Source organism: Oxyura jamaicensis, chromosome 4, assembly GCF_011077185.1.
Source record: "Oxyura jamaicensis isolate SHBP4307 breed ruddy duck chromosome 4, BPBGC_Ojam_1.0, whole genome shotgun sequence".
Lineage (NCBI taxonomy): Eukaryota > Metazoa > Chordata > Aves > Anseriformes > Anatidae > Oxyura > Oxyura jamaicensis.
Window position 1 is genome coordinate 30,818,000 of NC_048896.1, and position 15,736 is coordinate 30,833,735.

The following is a 15,736-nucleotide window of genomic DNA, read 5'->3' on the forward strand; positions in this document are numbered from 1 at the left end:
TGTCATCTGGGAGCACCGGAAGTTGAAAGCAAATATGAAATTTAGGTAACCTTAAGTCTAGTAAGTAGTCTGAATACTTCATTATCTAGACAGAATGTACATATATATCGAGAGCAAAGTATATTTTATCCAAAATATGTGTGACCAGACTCAAAGTGCTACATGCATTTTTCCCTACACAGTAAAAACAGGGGAGCTGACCAGGGTTTAAACTAGTCATCCCCATGGGCCCCTCCCAACCTAAACCAAGTATGAGTTATCATCAAGGACTAAGTAAAAGTCTACTAGCAGCTTACTCACAAAAAGGCAGATTGAAAAGCACTTAGAGCCCTGATTTCAGCTGGAGCCTTTAAAGAACTGCTCTCTTTAAAAAAGAAAAAAAGATAAATACTAAAATACTGCAAGACTAGACGGTCCTTGCTGCGCAGAGCACTTGGCTCACGTTACTCAGGAAGTTTGTGCATTCAGTCTGAGTCTCTCACAATCAGTTGCTCTAACTCCAAAACATTACTAATCTCTACTGCTTTTTGAGGTCACCCAGTGTTCCAGAAAGGTATTTTGAATGCAGAAACGTGCTATCCTTGTGAACTCCTTAGAGGTCAACACCTGCCAGTGCTGCTTTCAGAATCAGATTCACCTGTTGAGAGCCTTATTTTACTATGCACCTGCTGTGGTAGAGTTAACCAAACAAGGAGCATGAAATTAAATCACAGAATTTGAAGCAAAGTCTTTCTAAAACCTGTAGTCTGAACCAACTGATATCAGTCTTGAAGAGCCTTTCAGGCTCTACTCTGGAAATAATAAATGCACAAGATGTTACGGCCAGCTTGAACAAGGGAAGAATCGTGCTGCCAGCCATTAAGACCGGCTCCCCTAAGTAAATCAGATTACTTCACGAGGTCCTTCTTCACAGTGACCTTCAGTGTTAGAGTGCAATGCAGTATCTCTAGATGAACAGGGGATTTTGAGCAATGTGTTTTAAATGCGCACGCAGAAAAGCCTGCAGTCCTGTATCTCAAACATAGGCATCCACAGACTTACTCCCTGTACTTATTCTGAATAACTATTGGCATTTTTCCTCTACATTTTGCTGTAATTACTTTTCTCCATACCTTCATCTTTGTGGAACGATGAATTCTTCCCTGATGTTGCCTATGCATCTGCTAAGAGCAAGCATTTACTACTTAACTGTGAACACACACGTAAATCAAGAACATCACAATTCATGCGTTAGCTAACATGGCTATTTCCTTTTCAAACACTATGAAAACAATCCTACTTGCAGTCAGGATAAAAACTGCTGTAATAAACAGTGCTGTTGTGCCAGAGAGTCACACAACCCCACTGGTTCCTTTCACTAGCATTAGACGTTACGCTAGGTAAAATAAGCTTATTTTACAATTATTTGGCAGTGGTAGCATTCTGAACTTGAATCCACTTTCCTCCCCAAAACCGTACGTACAGAATAGCACATAACAAAGGTCAGCATTTATTTACAGCACAATGAAGCACAGGAGGGGTTTTGTTGTTTGCACAGTGACACTTCTTGAAGTAGCGAGAAAGCACTTTTCCAAGGCTTTGACTTGCTTTCATTGTCAGAAGGGAACTGAGCCCAAGAGCAGGGGGTTACTCAAAACAGCCAAGAGCTTGGGGATGGGCAGCTATTAAAGCCCATGAATCCTAAGGACAGCTGCATCAGCCAACATGCAACCCAGGCTTGTCAGTATTCATTATGCTGTTCCCACAGTAGAAAAGAGCTTAAATGCTCATTAAATCTGGAACTCTTCCAGACATTAAAGCAGTATGCTGGCTTTCCTAGCCTTTCAGATATGCCAGCATCATACCACCCTCTGTTTTTTATGATCATATCACCACCTACACCGAGAAGGCCCACTTCTAGGCCACTTCTTTAATTCTTCAGAAGTAATGAAATCCGTGCTGTTGCTAGTTATGGCTAGTCACACAAATATATGCGACATATTATGAAAATTAAGCAATCGTTATGATAGCACCGCTTGATCATTTAAACACAGATGTTCTCAGATGACAGTTCTTCATACTGACTGATCTTATGATACTAGCTTGCAATAATTTCCAGCAGCTAAATTGCAGGGGAAGACAGCTTAAATTTGTTCAGTACTTTCCTAATATTCCTTAACCACATAAGCAATTGCTGTTTTACCCTTGCCACCCAGCGCGACAGTAAACGAAAGGAGACCGCCGTTAGATTCTCCAATCTGCCCCTGCCGCACCGCACCAACGCGCTGCGGCTTACCCCGGCACACTGCCGAGGCAGAGTCGATTTCTCGCTGGCAGCACTGCTCCTCGCTTCAGAGGTTACTTTTTCCTCCTTGAATTGCTGCATTCGTTAAATTAAAATAATAATACAAAAACAACAGCAACAATAAACACCTTGCACTTCACCTTATTCAGAGCTTATTTCTTAGAAATAGCACAACAAAACCCACTGACTGTAATTTGTCTTCCCATGTTTTGTGTTACTTTCTGATGGACATTATTTACAAATATCAGGCAGACAACTAAAGCCAAAGAGCATACACAGGAGAAGATTTCCTAAATCAATATTTGACCGCTGAATCAGAGTATCTTGCAAAACTTATAGGACTCACAGGAGCAGCTCTCAGCAACTTAGTCTGAGTTATTAGCCTATACACATGGAACGGAGCTACACAGCCCAAAGTGAAGCTTACAGCAAGAGAAGAGCGCATAATGGAGAGAAATATCCCTAACAAAACGCAGGCACTGAAATAAAATTAAAATCACTACCTACCTAGGGCCTTTGAATCACCATGCCAACACCAACCCAAAAATCAGAAAAGAAACCTCACAGCACCAGCCCTGTCTTTCTTCCCCCACATCCTTTTATAAATTTTAGCGAACAAGCACCTGGCAGTCAGCTGAGATAATTAGTCCTACTGCCACCCCATTAAGCATTGCAATAGCTTCATTTGTCCCCTTTAACCTTTCCTGCAACACCTGGTTTGTCTTGGACCTGTCCTGGCGATTAACCCTCTGCTCTCCATGCTTTTGATTTGTATCACACGTGACTTTGAATTAACAGAATTACATTCTGAAAACGTAACAGAAAATAGAGCTTTGTAAGGGATGATTCCAAGTTCAGACGGCTTATCTTGGAGGAGGATCTTGGAGAAAATATAGCATAACCATGCACTAAAACACAGAAATAATACTGAGAAGCCCTTGGTTTGCATCTTTTGTTAGTTTCATTGCACGTACAATCAACAGTTTTAAAAAAAGTTTAAAAACTATGCAGGAAAACGTCACAAAACAGTACATTGAATGTAAAGAATAATAACGATCAGTGAGGCATGGCAAGCTCTGGTCATATTTTCAGCCTAGAGTGGCTCTGTCAGGCAGGTGACTGGGCCAGAAACAACAGCTTCAGTAACAGTCAGACTAACTTATTATAGAAAATTGAAGACCCCTCTCACACACACAAATTAAGCTTGAAGTCACAGGAATACCCATATATATGTGCCAACATGCATTCAAATTAATAATCATAACTCTTTTTTAAACAATACTTGCCTATTTTTAAAATAAAGGTTGAGGAGAATATCTACAGGTTAAAGACTCAAAATTGAAAAACATACAGTTGCTAACTAGACCACGTTTCTTCTCTTTTAAAACACTGAAAACAACACAATACATATTATATGGTCCTTCAAGTGGTTTCCATACATCTTAGAGAACAAGTCCTACGAGGAGTGGCTGAGGGAACTGGGGTTGTTTAGCCTAGAGAAAAGGAGGCTCAGGAGAGACCTCATCTGTCTCTACAACTACCTTGAAGGAAGTTGTAGTGAGGTGGGGTCAGTCTCTTTTCCCAGGCAACAAGCAATACAAAAAGAGGAAATGGCCTCAAGTTGCACCAGGGGAGGTTTAGGTTGGATATTAGGAAAAAGTCACTGAAAGGGTTGTGAAGTATTGGAACAGGCTGCCCAGGGAAGTGGTGGAGTCACCATCCCTGGAGGTCCTCAAAAAACATGTAGCTGTAGAGCTTAGTGACATGGTTTAGTGGTGGACTTGGAAGTGCTAGGTTAAAGGTTGGGTTTGCTGATTTTAGAGGTCATTTCCAACCTAAGTGATTCTATGATTAGAGAAACTATAATACAACCTAAATATGTAATGGCAGCCATCAGAATTGGTAGTCAAATGAAACAGAAATAAATTGTCACTATTTCTACATTATGACCTGCAGTAGCCTGTCAGAGCTTTGCAACTGGTGTTTGTTGTTTTCTTCCTTTCTTTAGTAGTTTCTTTATTTTTTCTATCTCTACTAGAAATAAAATAAATAAACAAATAAATCCCTTGTGTTGGTTGTTCTTTTCTTTAAAATCATATTCATTTGTGCAAACAAACCACAAATTAAAGAGACATCACTCCGTGTCCTTTCATGTGGGTTAGCAAAATGAAAGCCTATGCTCTTGCACGATATGTTACACACCTTTATGGGAAAGGTTCCCCACTGTGGCTTGGTAGACAAAGGAACCAGAGCAAAGTGAGAGCCACAGCTATTGGGCTCCATTTCCCTGCATGAAGTGGAAATGGATCAGTCCTCAACTGCCCTGTGGCACGCTGTAAATTTGTCTCTAACCTTTACAGAGACACGATACCAGAATGTTTGAAAGGAAACATCATGAAATTTTCCTGAGCTACAGACTCTTAGGAAGCATATAAGCACCATTGCTTAACCTAGTATACTTCGATAGTAAAAAACAAGCCTACAGACTACTGTACCTGAGGGCTGGATCCTCTTGCAAGCTACAAAACAGTGTTGCACTGCTTTCCCCGTGCCTCTGCAGAGGAGGGTGCTGGTCTGTAGACATCTGGAGATCAGAAATCCTATCAGTGGATGGAGTCTCCTAGATGCCCAAGAGTCAGAGCAAAAGCAAAAAAACAGCTCTCTCAGCCGCATGCTTTCCCTTTATACAGCGAAAGATTTTCTAGCTGTGAAATAACCTCCTGCAACCATGCCTGACCATTCACATACAATCCCTTCCATTAGAATAATGCAGAGTGAATTTTAAGGAAAAGGAAAATTGTAAACAACTCCTATGGTGTTTGGGAATTATCCCTCAGATCTAATAGGTCACAGGATATATCTAAAGGCAGTGATGCGATTAATGCATCTCTGTAGCAACTACATTTATTAAAAAAATAAAAATAAAAAAAAAAATAAGGAAGACTTTTTTGCATCAAAATCAGTAGTGATATCTTTCTTGGGAAATTTAGGAGGGACTTTTTTCTCGACTGCTGCACGTACGTCGGTGCTGCTTCATTAAAGCCAGTGTTTGCATGCTCTGACTACTAAGAAAAACTGTGTTTGGCTACAGAGGCACATGAAGCTTTTGCACTGGTCTGCAGTCATTAGTGACGTTTCTGCAAGGTGCAAGAGGAGTGTCATTTAAATGTCATTTAGAAAACAGATCTCCATTGGTGAAAAGCAGGCATCTGCACAAACATAGCACCACCCGTGTAAATCAGAATCTGATTCTTATGCTTTCCTAGCCGACTGTGAATAGTAGATTTCTTATCTGAAGCTTTATTTTTTACAACCAAACCTCCACACACAATAGTGCTGTGTGTTTTCCTGTTTCACACTGACCTAAATTTGGGCACACCTTTTTGGAGGTAACTGGCAGGAGATTGCATCTATGCTAACATAAATAATATGTAGATTTTGTAGTGATGAAGCCAGGATGTTTCCAGAACTCCACCACACTTAAAATTAGTTTTATATTCTACCACTGTCCAAAGTATAGACATATGCTAAATTGGAAAGACCAGGGATAAAGCAGCAGCATAAATTTCAAATCACAGCTCCGCAGAAAAGTGTTTGGGTGTAGAATGTCTTCCAATTCTTCTGTGGAGATGTTTCTGTCATTGTAAAAACCCTAAAAAGTGGCATACTTAACAGATTCACCAGGAAAAATTAGAAGCAGTTTTGAAAAAATGATTGAACTTCTGTTGGCACTGGGAAAAGGGAAAAAGGATGAAAAGCAGGCACAGTGAGAGAGCAGCCTGAAATGAGAACAGGATCAGACCACCTGGTCAGGCAGTGGCAGTAGAAATGGCAATGTGGAAAGTTACCAAGCCTGAACTGAGCTGAGGGCCAAATTACCTGGGAAGCGCTGCACCAGCACTAGGTAGGAACAACACACAGATCTCAGCTGAGCAACACTCGGGGCAGATCAATATACAACAGGACCTGCAGATCAAAAACTGTTTTCCCTCCATGTCAGCCACTAGCAGAAATCTTTGAACAGAAACAGAGAAGGAAACTAGAAGTGCTAATAAAGTTGTGAGAGAGAAACAAAAGAGATTTCAGTCATATGAGATTTAGCGCCAGATGCTCAGACTAGGATGTATACACGAGTACAGGGGTGGTTCACAGAAGGAAAAGGGCACATTTAAAAAAAAAAAAAAAAAAAAAAAAAAAAACTTATTTTTTAAGAAGCCTGGATCATACAGCTGTGTCTACCACAGAGACTGCTGAGGAGGCTCAGCTCACCTGCATGGGCTTGCCAACCTGAAACTGAGCTGGCTGAAATGAGAGTTCCTTACTGCCAATGGCAGTAAGAACACAATGTTCTTTGATTCATTCTCATGTTATGATTTGGAGGGAAAAAGTATTTTCAAAACTATCCCTGATGGGGCAATTCTCACACACCCATGCATGCCCCAACCCCTATTCCCTCCATTCCCTCCCCTCCTCTGTCATTCACATAACAGTTTTGAAAGGTATCCATCTCAATGATTTTTTCCCCAACTCTCATGCCATTTGCCATTTCACTGCAACAAACAAGGAGAAATTTGATCCAGGACAGAAGATAATCTATTTCAAACAGCATTCATTAGCAACACCCTTTAATGAATTTTAGAAGTAGAACAAAAAATAGTTCCCAGCATTTGCAGCATATATAATTACTCTGACCTAATTAATTGAAAATAAGTTTGCATTAGCGTATTGCAATACAGGAGTATACAGTACCTTAAGAACAGATTTCAAATAGAAATACCCAGAGTATTAAACTAGTGCAGGTGCAGCTTGCAAAGTATCTGCATTAGCTGAGCCCATCACAGCCTCGTAACTCAAATATTTATTCAGCTTCTGTAAGTTTTGATGTCTATACCGAACTCTTTTGTGGTAAGATTCCTGTGAAATTAGCTAGGTTAAAATAGGTCTGCATGAGCCTAGCTAGAAGTATCTTTTGCCTCTAACAGCCACTCTGACCCATAAAGAGCTGGAGTAAAAAGCACAAGTAGATTTGTTGTGGTTCACTTGTACTGCTCTACAAGATTTCAGGGATAGAGATGCATTTGAATGAACTACTGTGTCATGAACCTAGATGACTCTTCGATTCATTGATCAAAGTGTTTGTAGCTCACGTTTTGAATCAAGCAGAGTAGAAATAACTATTGAACAAATAAATTTTATCTGTCAGAGTCTGAGAAATCACTTAAGTTCTTGAAAAATTGTATTTTTAAGTTAAATATATTTAAAGCTTTGGTCACCTGTCAATATAACTAAACAGCAGCTTATTTTATTTTTTTTTCTCAGAGCTGCAAGAAATATGCAAGGACTACAAGCAGCATATTTACAGACTAAACAGAACGAGATAAAAAGAAACTGTAGATTAATTATTTGCATTTAGTCAAGTATTTTTATCTTGTCAATAAAATTAATACCCTCAAGTAGTCTTGTCTGAAGAACAACCATTCTTACTTATTGTTTTTATTGCCCCTACTTTTTGGAGTTCAGGCATCCCTCAAGAGGTTTTTTTCTTTGGCATGAGGTCTCTTTTTTCACTTAAACGTATTTTCATAACGTGTTGCACCATAGAATAAAACATTTCTCTCTAGCAAGACAGATGGTTTGTGAGAGGTACTCTATAGTTAACTTAGTCTTAAACTGCACCAAATGCTCTTTTCAGACCTCAGACTGATGCTTCCAATAATTAGCAATAAAATTCCTTTTTAGCATCATTCCTTCTGTGGCCCTGAAAGCAATAACAACCATAAAGCTGCAAAAGACAAAAATGAACAGCACCAAAAACTAATTAAAAAAAATTAAATATTGGAAACCGTAAGACAATGAACACTGATATCAACCAAGAGTTCTGGTTATTTCTAAGGAACACGGTAATAGAAGAACAGGAAACAGCTGATTAGGCTGCTAAAGGCACTCCAATTTTCTTCTATTTATTCCCAAAAAGCAGGGCTTTACAGAAGGAAGTTAGTTCCAGCACTTATTCCCTTTCACAGCTGGTACTCCTATTCCACATATTCTCTTCAAATTGTTTCATTGGAGGACTTCACTCATAAAAAAAATCACAGAGCAACAGAAGCCCACTTCCCAAGCAGAAGAATTATGAGCAGGAAACCTAATTCATCTTTCCATCGTATAATGATTTGTACACCCATCTACTTATTTTAGTCAAAGCCATTAGGAATCATGGCTGCAGGCTACTTATTTGGAGGAAAAAGCTGTATTTGATAAAAGAAACCTGTTCACAATTCTTTAAGAAAATTCTTTATAATTATTTGTTGAACCTACAGCATGTACTACCCCATCAATGAGTTGTATGTCTAATTACCATCTCAGTCAGATTCATTCACATACATTCTGTAGTTTGTTTAGTTTTCATATACCTTGCAGCTCAAGATCAACAGTGAATATTAAGATTAAGTAGAGTGAAAGGAAAAAAAAAAATGCAGTTTGGTCACTCATCAGCTCTTAAGCCTACAACTGCTACTAGAAAGGGCGTACAGATAAGATCAGCAGTATGTTTTTCCAAGCAACTGAATTAGCTGAAAGACAACCAAAACAAACTCATTACACAAATTTAGTCATTGTCTTTGCCTTATGTTGTTGAGCTTTCTCACTCTGAAAAGCCAAGCAAAAAAAAATAAAAAAAATAAATAAAATAATAATAATAAAAAAAAATCCTCATTTAAATATTGGTGATTTCCTGAGAAGCACAACATTGACCCTACTTGAGGCACATGATTTGTGAAATGCAGTCTGTCTGGCCACACCTAACCCCAAGGTATTCCTAGCACTCATGGGGACCACGTTCCTGTGGGGTGCCTCTGTCCAGGAGTGCTCCAGCTCCTGCTTCTCCAGGTCACACTGCCACATACGCAGCTCTACCTACTGCATACCCATCAGAGCCTCTGGGCCTTTTCTCCATCACCTAGAAAACCATTTAATCACACGCCATAGCCTCTCCTCCGTTCACCTGAGCTCCATGGGTTTATGTTGCTGACTGGAGGCCTCTATTGATTTAGCAATTACTACACAAAAGAGCATTGAACCACTCCCTCCGTTAGCCTGGAGGGAAATACAACTGCTCCAAGGAGTCTACACCAAAGCCAGAGCTGTAGTCATCTTACAAGTGAATCAGCTTCATGAGTTTAGAAATCACGATGGTGGGAAGTAGAAAAATGTGGGGCTAATCTCGGATGTCAGTACTTTTTTTGACATGTTACTCAGTGATTGTAAGAGAAAGACAGGAGGCAGGATGCTCAGAAAACTCAAGGAAGTAGAGTTATATGTTGGCAATGGAACCAAATTATGGTCTAGAAAAAGTATTTTCATTATTGCAACTTGTCTACAGAATATTTTTCTTCTGGCAAATATGCATGTATGTCTGCATCAGTGTACAGTTACCTAGAGGGCAGAATAGCGCAGTTATTGGCAGCGTAGATACTTGTCACAGAGATAGGTATGTGGCAGAAATAATAGCACCAAGCAGAGAGAAGACTGCAGCAGAACCACATAAATAGCAACATGAGTGACAGAAGTAGAGAGCTTTGCTCATCTTTCACTGTAAAAGTAAGCATTAGCCTCTTGGTGGGCAATTTAATCCCAATTTCTTCAGATTTTCACCTTTTAGTGCACCCTGTCAGATAACTGAGGGGGGTGAGAGAGAACTACATCAATAATCTATTTTCAGCTACTTATCAGTGAGTAGCCTATTACGTCTCTCTGCTGTGACTGACTACTGTCTGCCAATATGATAAACCCTGCAGCCACAAAAAGACTGGGTAAAATTGCATACATATAATAATACATAAATGTGTAATTTAATTAATGCAATTTCTTTATTGCATCAGTCACAACATCCATTTTATATTTCCCACCAGTGATAATACAATTAACTTACTTGCAAGACTGTTCCAGCACTCCACTCCTTCCCTTCTTCCTGCACATGCACATGTTTGAAGTGAACTGAAAACATGTTGTAGAGAAGACTGTTTTTGAAATTGAAATGTGACTGCACATGCACAACAGGTATGAATAGTGGCAAAACATTCAAAGACAGAAGGATCATATTCATCTCTCTAACAGGAACTAAAATACCCTATCTGATTTGTGTAGCTCATCTGAGCTCATTCAGTTTAAAATATTCATACTAACTCTCCACAGACAGTTAAAATCTGGAAACATTTACAGAAATGTTTTGCTAAGAACTCCTAATTCTAAAAATATAGATAGATGAAGAGGAAAGAACCAAAAAAGAATACATTGCTTACCAGCAATTCCATCACATGTAATTACATCACAACAATGGCCATGCAAGATGTGATCATTCTTTTTATCCCTTAATCCCCTCTGTTCTACTAGACCTTCCTCCTTCAGAGTTTCAGTGCTCCTGAAAGCAATACTTGACCTCCACAAGGAAGACCTTGATGCTGTTTCAACAGAGCTGGATTTTTGTACAGTTTGGCTAAACCTAACTTTCTCCCATTTGGGAACGAGCAAACAGTAAAACAGAAATACTTAGTATCACCAATCTTACTTTCTGGCAACTCTTTTCAAATACGGAGCTCTTTTTAATGATTTATTTTAATAATAACCATATGCAACACAGACACACATAGGTAGATATAACAGACATATAAGTTGTGAACCTATTTTTGAGTAAACAAGGTTTTAATCAAGTCATATTTATTTTGTTACTTGCAATAATATTTTAGTTCAAATAAGTGCTGAAAATACCATAAGAAATTTTACAGGACGGAAGAAAATCCCAATAAGAAAGTACCATTGCCATCCAGAATAGCTGTAATCATTTTCTAGTATATATAAGTTGCATATAAAACTATGCTGCAGGCTTGCTACTCAAATGAGGTCAAGAATTAGTATTCTAAGCTCATAATAATATTACATATAGTGCCAGTATTAAAAGCCTTTATACTACATACATGTTTTCTATGATAAATTATGTAAATATTTGTTTTACATAGCTGTATGTTATAAAATAGTAGACAGCACAATTATATGAGGTAATTTTCTTATTTTTAAGAACTTTCAGTTGGGTAAAAATTCTGGTCATATTTTCCTTTTCAACAGGCCGTTTGGGAAAAAAAAAAAAAAAAAAAAAAAAAAAAAAGGCTTTTCGTTGTTTTTTTTTTTTTTTTTCTTGTTTAATGCTAAGATCCTTCCAAAAACATAAACTTCAAGAAAACAGTGACAACTCATTTTATACTCTACTCCTTATCTGTTGAGTAAATTCATTAATATTTCATCCAAAGTTGCCTTTTCTGTATAGCAACAACATCTTCCAACAGTTACAATATTTCCACTGCCAGAAATTTAAGACAGATGATTTATTTCATATCTTTTTTTTTTAAGAAGAAAAGCCTTTGTCGGCACTTTCTCTCTCTCTCTCTCTTTTTATTTATTTATTTTTTTTTTTACTGGAGGATGTTTGCCTACTGTTCACAAATTCAATTACCCTTCCTTGATATGGAACAGCCTTTTACATTACTTTATTTTGCAGTCCCAAGTCTTCTTCCTGCTGATTTTGCTTTGCTTGCTAATTTAAGTCTACCTGCCATCTTTTGATGATGTGTCAGCAGGTCCCATCACGGGAGAAACACACAACAACCAAGAAGTTGAAAGCAGCTTCAGTTCACACTTTGAATCAAGTTAAGGTGCAGACTTGTTTTCCTGCCAAGATTAAACCCGTGTAGTAGCAGATGAAGCAGGAATGACATGTCCCTCACTTTACATGCCACCTCTAGCTGATTTGAGATCTTCTCCCAACCCGTTCAGCTGATCTGGGAGAAAATAAGCCACAAAGATGAGATATATTTCCTCTATAATTTTACAAAATATGCTTTCCCGGAGCCACATGAGTGAATGTTTGCATCATTAACCATACATACATCCTGTGTTTTGGCCTGGCTGGTGCTTGGCACCTACAGGTTTCACTGCTTTGAGCAAGAACCGTCAGCACTTCATGTTCCTCCCAGCAGCACAGCTGCCTCTCACTTGGCAGCTACTCACTGCAAGTTTAACTGCGGGCCCTTTGGGCAGCACAATTTCCAGAAACATTTCTCCCAAGTTCAAACTCTCATAGCCACAGCTGTTCAGGCCTCAGCTTTATCTGGCCCCCTCCAACCCTTCAGCAGCACTAGCAGTTATGCATATTTACACATCTACAATAACCTGCTCAAGAAACTGAACTAAGCATAAGCCACAAGTTACTGTTATCCTCCATGTAGTTGTATGGAAATGACTAGTGTGGACAATCACCCATTTGTAACATGGATGCTTTTCACACTGTCTAAAAATAACGGAGCACTGACTCCATGTATGCCGCAGGCCTATGCATTTCAGCTCCCAAGCAATGCACACTGCTTGCAGCGATATTTAGACCTGTCCTCAAAAACCCCAGGTGTTCTCTTGCTCTCCGTCATCACCTGCGATCTCAAGCTCTCCTCTTTCTCCCAAAGACTATACTGACAGAAGACTTCCACTGGATTACAAATCCTTCTTGACAGTTGTCATTTCTGCTGCACACATTTTTTGTCACAGCACAAGCTGCATTTCTTTCCTGTTTCTCGTTTCCCAAACTGCCCTCTTTCTACTCTCAGGTCTCACTTTGCTTGGTAACAAAGCCAGGAATACGGGTTAGGCAAAGTCTCCTGTGTGAGGCTTCAGCTGACCTGGAAGCACCAGCTTTCACCAGATGTTCTCCTCACTGACCTGTTGCACAGTGATGTCTATCCCTTCTCCTGAAGATCGTGTACAGCTCCGAAGCGGTGTTTATACAAATTCATCTGAGACACCCCATGCTGCCAATGCTTTGCCATGCCTGTGGAAATATGGAGATGCACTTTTCGTACCTGACAAACAGAAAGAGGCACTGTCAGTCAGTCAGTACCTTGCTAACAGAAAAAAAAACTTTCACGGATGCCATTGTCCACTAAGCATATGCCTCCCTCTACTATTGTGTTGGGAGAGTTTAACAAAGGGTGAATTTCTTCTTTCCAAAGGTTGATGGGAAAAAAAAAAAGACCAAAAAACAAGAGGAATTTATTAAGAAACGATCAAGAAACAAAACAAAGGATGTATGTCTATTGTAGATGTATTATCTAGGATGTATTGTCTATTTTGATAGTAAATACACATCTGCATCATTATGTAAATACATAATGTATGTATTACGTTAGATATTAAATATGCATCTGCATCAATACACATCTACACATTATCATCCAATAACATAATTGAAGCTACAGAAAATAGTAAAATTCATGTGCTGGAACCCAAGTGGGTGCAGTACAGCAACTGGCAACTAAATCAGTTCCTGGGACTTTTAATGGAAAATTTATAAGGGTGATTACGAGTCATTTCTCCAGAAGAGTCTTTCCATTTATGATAGATGGCTCTAGCTCCCCCCCATCTCCCTCTTTTTTTTTAATAAAGTATATATACACAACTGGGACAAGGGCTGCATAGCAATGACTTGGATCAGAGTACAGTGACTCCTCACACAGAAAAAGTAACTGTTGTAAAGCAAACTTTGCAGTCCAAAGAAATTCCCTACCACAGGGTTAACACTTCTCTTCCTTGGGGTTTGGCACAGAATAGCGGAGATTTGTAACCAAGTATTTTATAACAGGCTTCTGCAAATTGTTCAGTGGAGGCAGAAATATCATTCTGTGAATTCAATGCTTGACATACTCAATTCAATTATCTTGGTGAGTAAGAAGCTATGAGGATCTGTGATTGTCCACGTGTACTAATCTGACCACCAGCATTCTGGTGAGGGTTTTCCTACATATCTGAGAGAGCTCGCCTTTCTGCACAGAACTCACAAGCCACAACTGTTTCAGTGTATGTCTGTATCATTATTCAGGTTGCTGTATCTCTGTCACACATTTTTAGCCAATGCTTACAAAGCATATTCAGAAGAACTAGCAAGGTGCTAGAAAATGAAAAAGGATCATGAAGCACTGAGAGGTTTCCAAAGAGGTTCTACTGTCTTTCTAATTTCAGGTTTCACCTTCTATTTGATTCCTCCTTGCGTAAAGCCAAATGAACAAAGAAAAATAATGGTATGCATTTAGAGTCAGTTAATATATTCTGAGATATAGAAGATGTCACTATCATTTAGAGGAGCAGTACAATTCAGGTATAAGTGGACTTACTAATGGGTGACTAAGTACCTCCTAGTTCATTGTGTTATAGACATAGTTCCGTTTTTCTGATGGTTGTTAAAGGTGACAAGTAAAATGACTTTTGGCAGTTGCACTCAATTCTCCAGCAAATGAGAGTCAAATTCAGAATACATGCCGTAAGAGAATGTTGCATAAAAGTACTGCTGAGTTTGGCAGGTTCAAACAGTCTCACTGAGATAGCAAGGACAGAATGAAACAAATCAGGTCTCATAAAGGTGCCGAAGTGTTTGAGGATTATATTATTCAAGAGGCAGATGTGATGGAAAATTAACATAATGCTTCCTTATAGTAAAACTAGTTCCATCAATTTGATTTTAGCCATCATGCTTCTTTTCTTGTTGGTTTGGTTTGGTTGTTTTGTTTCTCAGCTAATAACAACTTGGATAAAGACCTTGCTGCAACATGAAGTTGTATATGCTGGGTAAAGAGGGCTTAACTCTGTCACCCTGTAATAACAGGCTTTGTACTGAATTTACAAAGCCTCAGGACTGAGGCTCAGCTGGCTTGGTCTGCCTGGCCTCTTCTTAACTTGCCTGCAACTTCCCTTAACTTTGTTTATCTCTAACAGCATTTTTTTTCCTAATGGACCAGGTTCTGTGGCTAATTTCTTTTATTCAACTCCTATAGTACGATCAGAGTTTATACAGCTAGCAGTGACAAGCCGTTATTCTACACAGAATGAGATATTTGTGGCTAACATAACAGCACACAATAGCATAGTACAGGCCTGATATAAAAGCAGAGACCTTGAGAAGTGGAGAAAAGGATGCAGCATGGAGGAGTACAGGCATAGAAAGATAAGGTGAGATGGCACACAGGCCTGGTACCGAATACCCTGCTGCTATAAACAACTCACAAACGGTCACTAAAGGAAAAGTGGGATGACAGCATTTTTATGTGTGAGAAAGAACAAAGAACAGCATCCAACGCTTGTGAAAGCACCAGATTTAGATGTAGCTGCAGACCAATAAAGAATCAAAAACAATGAAAAAAAGAGCAAAGGCATAGAAATGTGGTAGCACACTTAATTAATGGCCCCACACAGATCCCTGAGTGATGGAGATGAAACTATCAACATGAACATAGCGTTCTTCCTGGCAGAGGAGTCCGTACGCTGACAAACCACTGCAACACCCGCACCACCACCAGGAGGGCACCACTGACCTTATGTCCCAGACAAGTAAGCCTAACAGTCTCTGACCCTTCCCCTGATAGC

At 39.2% G+C, this 15,736-nt stretch overlaps 1 long non-coding RNA gene across 5 annotated transcripts in view; it reads right to left on the minus strand.

Moving 5' to 3' along the window:
* Positions 1 to 2,923, minus strand: part of LOC118165756 — a 77,973-nt gene extending 75,050 nt beyond the window's left edge. For all 5 annotated transcript variants that reach the window (XR_004750229.1, XR_004750227.1, XR_004750230.1 and 2 more), the window contains exon 1: positions 2,792 to 2,923. This is a non-coding gene — a long non-coding RNA (uncharacterized LOC118165756). The remainder of the gene's footprint in view (positions 1 to 2,791) is intronic.
* Positions 2,924 to 15,736: the final 12,813 nt, after the last annotated feature.